The 13,053-nt window shown below is 37.5% G+C and overlaps 1 protein-coding gene across 2 annotated transcripts in view; it reads right to left on the reverse strand.

Moving 5' to 3' along the window:
* The window catches only part of ADAMTSL1 (ADAMTS like 1), an 869,288-nt gene that overhangs the window by 610,850 nt on the left and 245,385 nt on the right, over positions 1 to 13,053 (reverse strand). The gene's annotated exons all lie outside the window — the stretch shown is intronic.

Consider the following 13,053-nt stretch of genomic DNA (forward strand, 5'->3'; position numbering starts at 1 on the left):
TCTCCTCTACAATATCTCTGCAATTTGTCACTAGAATCTATTAGAATAGCTTTGGCAAAAAAAGAACTCACACCTTATGGGCAGCTCTAATTATTGCACCATTTCCCCTTAAAAATAAGTCTTAAAATTCTTCATAAGTTGCCTTCCACTGATTTTCCCCCATTTGCCCCCTTTTCTCATCCACTTAAAGCAAATTCATCTTCCACACACAGCAGTTTTCAGAGAGTTTAAAAGTCCACAAAACAGGTGTGCAAAAAAAAAAAAGAAACTTGAGAAGCTATTTGGAAGACAGTTATCATGTTGCAGATACCTTCTCACGGAAGGTCACTTGCATAGTTCATGTTTTCATGCGCCAATGAGAAAACACAAGTAACAAGGCAAATAGAAAGGCTTCATAGCCTTCAAATTCCCAAGAAGTGTTCAATTCCACTACAGAGTGAATGCCGAAGGCCACCCATTCCTAATGACTGCTTGTGCCTAAGGCAGAAAAGGATGCTCTGACTCAGCAGCCGAGAGTAACACAATTAGAGCTTTCTACCTGGGAAACGGCAGGTGGTAGGAGAGCCAACTATTTACTATCTCTGTTAAATAGACTGTGAGCAATCCTAGGTCTTTTTTATTTTTCAAGGTCAGGATCGTACTGTGTTGATCCTGTGCTCCCCTGCACCTAGCTGCAAGAAGGAATGATTAAATGGCTTTTTTCATACATTTCACACACTCTACGATATCAAAGTGTCGTGTTGTTAAATTTCAGTGATATAAGCAAAAGATATCACAGGAAATGTATAAATTGCATTTAAACACATTTATGAAGGTACAGGATAAATACGCTAATATGACAATATATTATTTCTTTCACAATGACAAACAAGATAACGGCTATGAGTTAGCAAATGAGGTCCGTGTCAGCTATGAGAATGATTACTCATTTTCCTTCCTTTTCTTTCTTTCCATCCTTCTTCCTTATTAGCTTATTTGTTGAGTAATTTTAAATTACAAAATTATTATTTGATCCTCGTTCCAAATGAAAAAAATCCATATATATATATATAAAGAAGTCACTTAAGTTCCAACTTTTCTCATGTACCTGAGAATAATCTAGCTGCCTCTTTCATGTTTCTCCTGCTTTTATATAAACATACACATGTATTTAAATTTTTCTTTTTCTTTTTTACCCGAAGTAAGGACATTATATGCATTTTTGTACAATCTTATTATTATATTTACATATTTAAACCCTTCAGATAAATAAATAATTTAAATAATGAATAATCCCCTATATGAAATGTATTGACAGGTCATGTTTATTTAAACTTCTGTTTTTTTGTTTAGAAATGAATACAGTTTTTCTTAGAGTAATAATACTTAATTGTGAGCTAATTAGTTTCCAGGCTCTAGGGGCAAGGATAAAGACCATGTTTTTACCATCTTCTGTGAGGAATGGACTCCGCTTAGCAGAGTTACTAGAGAGAGGGTGATGAAGGCTTTCCTGCTGACCTAGAACTCAGTCCACGTGGAGTCAGGCCCGGGAGTGCATTGCTGCATCACATGTGAGCCAGTAACTGGGAACATGACCATTCCCGTTGCTGGAGTGAGAAGGCAGTGTGGTGACTCAGCAGTACCTTTTCTCTGAAGAGATGATTACTTCTGTTTATATGTAAGTGATATCTTTCCATTGAAATATTCCAGAATTAGATGTGGGATATCGTTGACAGGCTTTGGTTGTGTGCCCAGTTCCACCGTTCATCAGTTACAGGACACTGGGCAACTCCATCCTTCAATAATGATTAATGTGTGTGTTCTACACAGCCATAAGAGGCACATAATGATAATACCCACCTCCTGGGATAACCAAGAACATCAAATGATTAGCTACAATGAAAAGTCCTTTATCATGTGAAATGCAATTCCACACCCAAATCACATAAAGAGATTCCTCAAAACTCTTCATCGTATGGATTTCATAAACATGTTAGACAGCTTCTTTTTTTTTATCAGCACCTTCACAAAAATTATTGCAACAAAATTTTCCTACAGTCTGTTAAAGGCAGGTGATGTGACTAGTATGTGTTTGAGCTGTAACTAGATTACCGGGCTTCGGATTTCTGCAGAATTCAGGACATTTCCAACATTTACTCACATGATCTCTGCCTACTGCAAACTCATGGGATGCAGAGAAGATTCTCACTTCACCCTGAAAAATATACTTCATGCAGATTTATGGCACAGTTATCTAAATGGACTTCAAGTTTTCACTTTGAAAATAAGCAGTGCATGCAAGTTGTTTTCCTTACTAGCTTCCTTCCTAGATCAAAGAACCTCTCTCTCTCTCATACCCTATTTGCCCAAGGAAAAGCCAGCCTCCAGCCCACTACCATTATTAGTCATTATTTATTGTTTCCAATTCCAGGTATGTTTCCTGCTTAGCAACAGAGGCCAAGCTGTTCACAGGCTACCTGGAAGTAAGTGGAGATTTGAATTTTCAGCTCAAGTTTTATTTATAACTTAAAATTCTCACTCTAGATTCTGTAAGCACTCTGACATATCACATTGTGAAAAAGGCCCATGTAACTCTTTGATCACAAATATTTACTTATATTATGATTTCTTTGAATAAATCCTAGGATAAATATCAAGTTCTCAAATAATTCCAAGATCCATGGTCAAACACATTCAGTGCTATGTCAATGATTATGAGATTTTTTTACAACTGTATTATACAGATTTCTGCCATCTTGTATAGGATGTATTTTACATGATATATCTGCTGCTTGTGGACTCAGTAATTATGAATACCATTTAATTGTTCAACTATGCTTTCACAGATTCTACAGGTGTAAAAGGCTACTGGTTTGTATGCTAAATTGGTTCAGACAATGATCTGATTTTTTTTTTTTTAGTTCATGTTTTTTGTTCTTATATCCTATATCTTTTATGGTCTCATATCTTTTGTCTCCTTGTCAGTTGTTTCTTGTTGCTATCAATATCCGTTTCAAGTAGCAATCCCTTTTATAACTATGAAACCAATTGTGTTAGTTTGCTATTGCTGCATAACAAACTACCATAAACTTAAAGGCTAAAAACAACACATGCTTCTTTCAGAGTTTCTATGGATCAGGGGTTTGAGCTTGGCTTAGCAGGATCTTCTGTAAGGCAGCGAAGTGCCATCCAGGGCTGGGTTCTCATCTGGCAGTTCATTTGAGGAAGGGTCCCCTTATGAAGTTATAGGTTGTTTGAAGGATTCATTTCCTTTGTCTGTAGGACTCATGATAGCTCGTTTCTTAAAAGCCAGCAGGAAGGAGAGCAAGACTCTCAAGTAAGTCTTCCAGCAAGATGGAATCTTATGTAACATAATCACAGGAATGACATAGGATCACTTTTGCCACATCTATTGATTAGGAGTATGTCACGGGTCCTGCCCAAACTCAAAAGGAAGGTACTACAGGTACACCAGGAGGTGGGGATCATGGAGGCTACCTTAAAACTTACTAGTCATACTAATTAATCTACTGAGCATCAAATATAAAATTAGTCTAATACACCCAAAAACAAGAGACCAAAGGACCTTTCTGAATTAACTATAATGTCTGAATCTTGACCATGTTCTGGATAGTCCAGGCTATTTAATATGTGATATTTAGATATATGAATGAGTTCTCAAGCAAGAGGTCATCACTTTCAAGGAATAACATTGCTGCCTGTAATTTTCCTTCACTAGATAGGTTGTGAAAATGCTGGTCAATTCCTACATCAAAACAGTTTGTTATTAAGTAGGTTGAATCTACCTCTGGCTACTTTAGTTACTAAAGACTACCTAACCCCACAGCCGGTCAGGACTAGGCATTTGCTATAGTGAAATTCCCAAGATAACAGGCAAAGTATACATCTTCCTTTTTCTCTATCTCCTGGAAAATTGGAAGTTTATCCTCTTAAGCCCTGTGTTATTTGACCGCCTATGGCATATTTTGATAGTGGTAATTAAAAAAAATTCTCAGAAAGGTTCTGTGTAGGAAATGCTTGAATAATCCCAGATAAACTTGACCAACACTGGTATCTCCTGCACTATACCCACCAGTTCTGGAACTTGTCTAAATTAGTTTCTTCTTCCAGACTTTAAAAGGTCAGATGCCTATGCCTTCTTGGTACCATGAGGTAGCAGTCATAGGCATCATATTTAGTGCATAACTATTTTCGACTAAAGTTGCTAGCACACTATAGACTTGTTTTGATTGGTTATTTGTAGAACAAGAAATAAATGCAGCAAGTAGAATGAATTTTGGAATTCATTCAAAGAAAGTCAAATGCTTGTCACTTCTGTCAACATTTGGTACACTTGGGAATTATTTGTTGCTTGATGAAAATAATCCCTCGTTTAGACAGCATGCGGACAGCAAGCAACAGCACAAGTTCATTCTATGACCAAGTCCTATCTGGAAAACATTCTCTCTTATTTTAAATAACAATTAAAACATTTTCCCCCAGTCACGGTATTTAATTAGTGTGTGCTTATTACAACTACATAAAATGTTAATTCCATGGTGCAAACTGAAAGTAATAGTAAGTTTAGCAGTACAGAAATCTTCAAAATTGTAACTGGAACAATGAAATCATGCCCAAAGCCATCCAATTTGTAAATACATGCTGGATTATTCATTTTTATGTAATTTACTAAATGTTGCTCCATGGGATATGGGGGAGTCATCATTCATCCCAAGTGAGAGAATATCAAATCAGGCCAGAGAACAAAGATGTTGAATTCCAGAATCCTAAATTCAAATGCTGAGATACAGGTTAAAAATTAAATATTCAATAACAGATGTGATCTAGCATACCTTTTTTTCCCCATGCACTCTCCTCCCAACTACCTCATGAAAATAACTTTCTATAGAAGCTGAGGAAGTAGGGCATGGAGAGAGGGCAAGATAGACATGTCTGAAAACCATATGCCCTTCTCGCCCACCAGAAAGAGTCTTGCTTGGGAAAAAGGGAAGAGTGTGTCCCTAAGTTTTAAGTCTGGGAATCTTAAAGAAGAAAAGACGTTGCCACTTTGTCTTAGTGGTAGGAGATACCAGGCTTCTGAGAAAAGTCCTTCATGCCACGCTGGGGGCCAGAATGGAAATGGTGGCATGACATATGGATCTAGGACTGAAAGAGACCATCACTCATATGTTCATACCCTCAGCTCTGGTTTCCTCTAGGTTCTAGAATACACCTAAAACACCTATGGATTCCAGTGGAACCCAGGGATCACCAGAGAAAGAGAAAATGGTGTCCTGTCTGCCAGAATGGTCGCCACTGAGAATGCTCGGCCAGGTGGACAAGGCCTAGACGCTTCCCACCAGTATCTGATGCGTGAGGCTGCTCCTTGGCAGAGAGGTTAGCCCAAGAATCCAGGCTCTGTCAGCACTGGCAGGAGGTCCAAGTCCAAGCAGCCTTCTCTCCACCTCAAGTCCTTTTGAGTGGCTACAAGACTCATCTGTAACAAGAACCAGTGGGCTGCACAACACCTTGAGTGAGAGGCCAGGTTAGAACTATGGACCTTTTCCCTCTTTTCTGCCATGACATTTATACATGCTTAAATGGGGGGCAGGGGCTATACAACAGACAATCCTGTACCCAAACCACTAACTTGGACTAAATTTACCTAGACAGGACTAAATTAGCTTCCTGCATCTGGACAAATGGGGAGGGGATAGTGTAAAACAGAAATTAAGTTAGATTACAAAAATGAACCGAAATCAGTCTTTTGCATACCTGTGCATGTGAGCGTCACCTTTACACATCTGTGTACCTACTCAGGCAAAATTCAAAATCATTTTGAAATACAGATTTTTAAAAATGGTTTTAGAAGTGTACAATAACAGTCCTTTTTCTTTGGAGATAATGGATATTCAGTAGACTTTAAGAAGCTGGGTAAGGATTCTTACTGTCTTCCCATTAAAACCACCTTTTCATTCTATCTCCATTGAGATCACATGTCCATACATGTTATTTTTAGTTTTGCAACTAAGATATTTGGATAAATTTTGTCCTAATCTTGCCCTAACATACTCACAGAGTAAGTAAAATGATGGTTTAGAATCAGATATGCCTTAAGTACATAAAAACAACCTATTCTCATAGGTATAAAGCAGCACCTGTCTAAAAAGGAAATTCAAATTTGTACTTCTATGAAAATGTAAATTCTTCTGAGTTTTAATGTATGCTGTGCAACCCATGTACACTGATTACTTACAGAACAGCTCCATGGACCTACATTTTGAAGGAGAATATTTCTGCTCTAAGGTAGGGCTGCCCGAGATTTGACTGCCTTGACAAACTCTCTGGCTCACATGTACTGTTTAATTATAGCAACAAGAGTGCAATAAATATCCATACCCTAAATGGTCAGAAAACTACAAACAACTTCAATTTTTCAAAAAGATGCTATGTCTGTCAAAAACAAGCCATACACTTACCAGGACGATATGGAATCATCTGGAAGGAGAAAAATGAATGAAAGAATGTTGTCTTTTTGCCTTGCATTAGGCTCGACAAAAGAAATCTGCGCTTTAAACAGCTAATTAAAAGCAAGCCTGAGGTCAACTGCCTCGGGGGTGTGTGTGTGTGTGTGTGTGCGTGTGTGTGTGTGGTGTTTGATAATCGACCTCAGGTTCCTAATTACTCTGGGATAGCATTTTAGTAGGAAAATGAATGAGGCAACCAGGAGACAGAAGATGTCCAGTCCTACGTCCTAAAATCACATGAATAACTATAATCAAATTTAGTTTTAAGTATATTACAAAAACCAAGAAAGAAGATGACTTTTTCTCCCAATTAGAGAGATACCTTCTGAGAGCAAGCAAGAGAAAGCTTTGAAGTGTAGTGTAGCAGTCAGGACTAGGGACTGCAGAGCCAGGCTGTTGGATTTGAAATCAGGCTCTGCAATATACACAGGGTATGATGTGGACAAGTCAGTTAACCAATATGTGATACAGTTTCCCTTAAGATTATCTTGTTATTACCTGAAGCATTTGCCATTATGATGATCATATATTTAACGAATTTAGTCAGAATCTGAGAGATGCTAACTGGTGGCTGCTATGCCCAGTGCCGTCACTGCCACTACCACCTGCTCTAACACTCCAGCATTTCCCTCATCCTCCAACACCAGGCAGAGGGGCAGTTCTCCATACACAGAAGAGACCTGCAGAAATAGGTTGTGATACCTTTTGTTCTCTCTTTTGAGCCACCTTCCTTACATTCTGGGAACTAAAGATCTTTGCATTTTTTCCTCTCCTCTTAGACTGAAACTTTGTAGACTACAGAGTTGGTTTTTTTTTTAATTCAGATGTAATTCACATACCATGAATCCACACTTATAAAGCATAAACATCTGTGGTTCTTAGTATATTGTGCAACTATCATTGCTATCTAAATCCAGAACAATTTTATCACCCGCAAACCTCTTGAAGCCACTGGGAAATGAATTTTGAGTTCGATACACAAACTCTGGGGATTTGTTCAATTTTTGTTTCACCTAGTATATCACTGTGGGAGAGACTGTTAGCTCCTCAGTCCAAAATTTATGCTCCCTTCTTCCTTAAGCTAAGTATATGGCTGTCTAGCATAAAGACTGCAAGGCCCAGGTTCCCATGCACATAGGTATCAGCCCTTGCTAATGAGCTGTTAAAGGAAATACTAATCAACAGCTTCTAGGAAAGCCCTTATGAGCCAGCTGGGTTATGCTTTATTCTCTATGACCACATCATTGTTTGTCCTTTCCACTATCCCACTGCCTAGGAAATGAGTGCGAAGGCCAGAGCTCTAGTGGCCTTTTGGGGTCACCAGGTATGATTGACAATTGGAGTCAGAGGCTAGGCTGATTTGGGAGAAAAATAGAATGAGCCTGGGTCCCTGGAATACATACCCTGAAATTTCTATTTCTGGAAAACTTTCACATAGGAGAGAAACAAATGTCTTATGTTTGTGCCACTATTTGAAAGATTTCGGTCACATACAGTGGACTTAACACTAAATGACACTACCTTTGCACCATATTCCCTTCAGTGTCATATATATTTTGAGTTGCCAAGAAGGTGAAGTACTTGAAAAGCTAAGGCCAGTTTTTCTGTTCTTCACAAGAATTATGCCAAATTGGAGTCCAGCACATAACACCATTGATTTCAGCAACTTGTTTCACTTAGTTTCTACATATATTCTCCACACCCACTCACACATTCATACTTCGGGGCATATGTAATCATGAAGATCAATAGTCCCCATAGAAACTTGAAACACTAACCAGCAATGGTAACTGGTCATACTTTCAAATCAATCTACTAAATTATACTTTTAAACTGGAGGGGCAAGCAGCCGTCTGTACGCATGTACATCCACACTCAAATCCATTAAAGGGCAATGGAGTGTGCAAAGCAATAACTCTATATGGGAATCTAACAGCAGACTAAAATTAAATCCACTTAAATTTTGCGTTGAGCAGCTCCTTCAAACCTACTTCAGATATAGTCAAGTTCAACCCTTTAAAGAAAACAAAATAAATCAAGTGCTATTTCTGAAGACTTTCCTATTAAAAGGATGAGGTGCCTTAAAATGATACTTGAATCTAAGCACTCTGCGATTACCCTGGTGAGCTTACCTAAAAACAAAAACATTTTGACCGTTAGAATTAAAATGTTAATAGCCTAAACTTCTAGAGAGCAGAGATATTTATATATAAAAATGTTTAACTCCTCACATCCTTGGTAGTACCTAGACTAGTGTGTGGAATATAGCAGGTGCTCAGTAAATGGTTGGTGGGATAAATCAGTATTCTTGAAATATGCATCATTTTCATCATTTAAGTGACAGATCAGTTTTGTGACCTTGGAAAAGTTACTTTTCTTTTTCATTTCTTCATCTCTTAGGAGAGACTATCACTCTTTTCCTGGGATTAATGAGGTATGTGTGCAAAGTCCCTTGGGCAGCACCTGGTACGGCAGGAGCATTCTCAGTACCACTGCTGATATTTTTATAGTTACTATGTTATTATTACTCTGCCTGAGATTATATTTTGTGTGTGGGAAAACAAAATACTGTAAAACATAGTCCTTGCTTATAAGATTTCAAGGCCAGATGGTCTATATGTATGAAAAGATAAATGAAGACGTGAAGTAGGAGGGATGCTACAACAAATGGGCAACATTCTAGGAACAGGATCCCAGAATTAACTCCTAGTCTGAATAGTCTGACTGCCTTGTATGTACCCTACTGTACCTCTAGCCAAACCTTCACCTGACTTGTTCCTCCCCACTGCCACTGAGGTCCCTCCATCATATTCTGCCCTCTGAGATCCATGAAGAGCCTGTAGTGGACGACCCTGAGGCCTGGGTCAAGGATTCTCTACAACTCTGCAGGGTCTTCGAGGCAGCCTGAGAAAAGCAGAGCACCAGCTGGTTCCATGAGCAAAGACAGTAAATGCTACAGGGGTTCAGAGAAACTAGCCCACCCTGAGGATCAGCCTGGGGGCCAGCTCCCTGGAACAGGTGAGACTGGGTTAGATAAATAAAGGAAGGTTGAGAGAAGAGGAAAGACATTCCAGGCAGAAAAGGCCCTGCAAGCAAAACACTGAGTGGATAATTTCATGTGGGAACAAAGCATGGTCTCAGCAAGCTGGAGTGAAGAAGGTCTAAATGAATGTTGTTGGAAGAGTTAAGTAGGTGCCATGCTAAGGCGTTCTGACATTAAACTGTGTTTGAGGAACCTGACTTTCTAGAACATGTAAATTGGCTTTGATGTACACGTACTCATTGTATGAAGGGTAATGTGGAGCTGTAAGAATATTATGTTAGTAAAGGGACAGATAAAATGGAAGGGCAGCCAATTGGTGTTTGCAGAGAACTGGGCAGAAATGTGAGTCTACGATAGGTAGGAAGACCTGATTCCAGAAACACATGATTGATTTTGACACAACAAATAACTTCAGTAGAAATCAGAAAATTTCATCAAGTAGCAAGTATAAGGAATATAAAGTTTCTGTTAAATCTATGATATGAAAATCAGTATTTTAGAGCTGTAAAATCATACATAAAATGTTCATTTTAAAAGCCAGGAAAACAAGGCTCAGCAAATTATATGACTTGCCTGAAGTCCTACAGCCAGACAGAAATGAAGCCTCAACCTGACAACATACCCTCTCCCTGGGTTTTAGGCTCTGCTAAGTGACACTTTTAATCAAACCCTACATTGTTTATTTTGGTAAAACAATTTATTTGTAGATAAAAATATTTTCTCTTGAAGTTATATATATATATTAAGTAATACAAATCTTTGTCTTTTTTAGAATTGATTTCCTCTTTGTCAAAATCAAGTTGAAATTAAATTTCTACCACAAAGGAAAACTAAAATGTGTTCCTTCTCAAAAGTTTCCATTGAGTAATAAAGCTGTTATTTTAAAAACTGAATAAAAATATGGCAATGTCCTTCTTATTTAAGAGTTACTATTAACAAAAGTAAAATGGTATACAGAATTTTTAAATCAACAGTTAGGATTACCTCTGTTTAGTAACATCATGCTAATAAAGAATGTCTTTTCAACGTTTTACTTCAAATGGTCAGCCCAATTATGTCAGTTTAAGGCTTAAGTTTCTACCTATTCTGAAGTAACACCTGCTCTAAAAAAAAAAGTCATGTCTGTCCATATTAAAAGATTAAACAAATAAACTGTAAGAAAAAGTGCTGTATTTGAAGGGACATTTTGCCCCTACCCACAACCTGTCGTACTCTCTTCTATTTTCTTATATTCAGGTGACAGAATTTGGACTCTCAGTCACATGATTCCATTAGGCTGTCCCCTGACCTCTCAGATTCTACTCAGCTCCTCTGTATGCAGACATCTGGTGCCAAATGACCTTGTCCAGCCACTAGAGGAGTCAGGAACCACTCCTTAGTCCCTGACTCCAACTACTGATGGGCAGTGCTTCCATGCATGACCAAGTATAAAAGGCCTCTTAGGACAGGCATTTAAGCTCGTCACACAGGCTGAAAGTTTCAGCACTACCTTATAAACAACTATGGAACTCCTTTGAAAGTTATTTGTCTTTCCATGAGATGAAATAGCTCTTTATATTAAGGAAGCATTAAATTATTCTTTGGTGCCCCAGGTGATTATTCTGAGATGTCATTTAAATCCCAGTCTGTGGAATTAGTTTATGCTTATTAGGAAAGATCCAGTTAAGCAGCAAATAGCTCCTTGCATTATAACTTTTACCAAAGATATTTGACATTCATCTCAAAGTATGCTAGTTTACTTTAGGATAACTGTAAGTGGAGACTATCTCAGGAATTTGAAAGCTAACTTAGAGGAAAAATGTTGGAGTTCATGCCTAAGCAGAATTTATTTAATATTAAAATTTCACCACTACTGACAAAATTCTCTTTGGAAAGGACCTAAGTGAAACCTGAAAATGTGTTGAAAGAGCCCTAAAATTCACACGTTATGTTTTTCTTACTGATGTTAAATATTTTTAACAGGATTTGTGTGTGTGTGTGTGTGTGTGTGTGTGTGTGTGTGTGTGTGTGTGTATGCTTATTTGATCTTAAAATCTCCCTATATGAGAATTAGGATTTTTAATGCTTCAGATATTATTAATTCCAGTTAATCTTGATATCTATTTGTTGTTTGGAGTAGATGGCAGAATCCTTGCAAATGGTGGACATCTCATAAACAGCAGATAGGAACTGTATAAGCTGTAAGGAAATTAGAACTTGATAAGAAATAAATCCTTTTTTTTCCTTAAAGCATAATGGTTTTTTCAGTTAATTCCAAAGGTCAAGTGTAAAAAATTAGTCCTTCTTCTTAATACTGAGATTCATCACCATGACATTATTTACTAGAGTTGCAGTTCATGAACTGATAGGAGGCCCCGTGGTCTTGGGCTCTGTGGTCATGGATTTGACTACTCCTCAATTATACCGTGAGTCAAAAATGTGAACAGTGTATACAGTATGTCCTGGGAACTGAGCTTTGTCACTTTATGTTTCTGTGATTTGCCAGTTCAACCACTGCTAATAAAAACTACATTCATTTTGTGCAGATTATTTGCCAGACATTATTCTGAAGGTTTTATTATACATGTATATTAAAATATTTCAATCTTAAAAAGTGCAGTGAATAATAAACTTTTTTGTAGCCATTAGCCATTCCAAACATTTATTATCATTTTACTGTATTATTTTAAAAAATATTCCAGATATAGTTGAAGTGTACTGTGCACACCCTAATCCAATTCCCCTTCTTCTCTCCCTATCCAGCAGGTAACCAATATTACAAAGTTGGAGCATATTTTTCCACCCCTGTTTTTATACATAAGCATTTTCTCTAAGTAGTTAATAAATATATGATATCACAATGGATATAAATGGTATATTATAAAATGGCATCATTTTCCCCTGAACATTGTATTTTTGAGACTTATCCGTATTCATACATGTAGATCTAGTTATTTGAATTGCTTCTGTAGTATTTTATTGTATGAATAAACCACAGATGATTCATCCATTTACTTTCTGAAGGATATTTAACATTTTCCTTGAATTTTAGGCAAGAGCATTCAATCCTTCATTGAATATATGTCTTGAGTGCTTTCTGGGGTAGATTCTGAAAGTGGTGAGGTTTAGGACATGTATATATTCAACTTTATAGACATTGGAAAGTTGCTATTTAAAATGGTTATAACCAATTTGTATGCCAACAGAATACAGGAGTATTACCTTTCTGCTTCACTGACACTTGCCTTTGTCAGTTCTTTTCACTTTTTTGCCAGTCTGACGGGCATCAAATGCCATATCCTTGTTATAACTTGTAAATCCCCAATGACTAGTAAGGTGGAACATGTTTTTAAAGAATATTAGCCATCCACGTCTCTTTCTGCTGATCCATTCCTCCCCCACCACCTCCCTATCCCCAGGCCATTTTTCTTTCTTAAACAATCTCTAGGAGTACTTTATGTATCATAGATACTATTTTTTGCCAGTTTTATACATTGCAAAAATGTCTCCTAGTTTGTATCATGT

The sequence above is a fragment of the Manis javanica genome, chromosome 2 (genome assembly GCF_040802235.1).
Source record: "Manis javanica isolate MJ-LG chromosome 2, MJ_LKY, whole genome shotgun sequence".
Taxonomy (NCBI): Eukaryota; Metazoa; Chordata; class Mammalia; order Pholidota; family Manidae; genus Manis; species Manis javanica.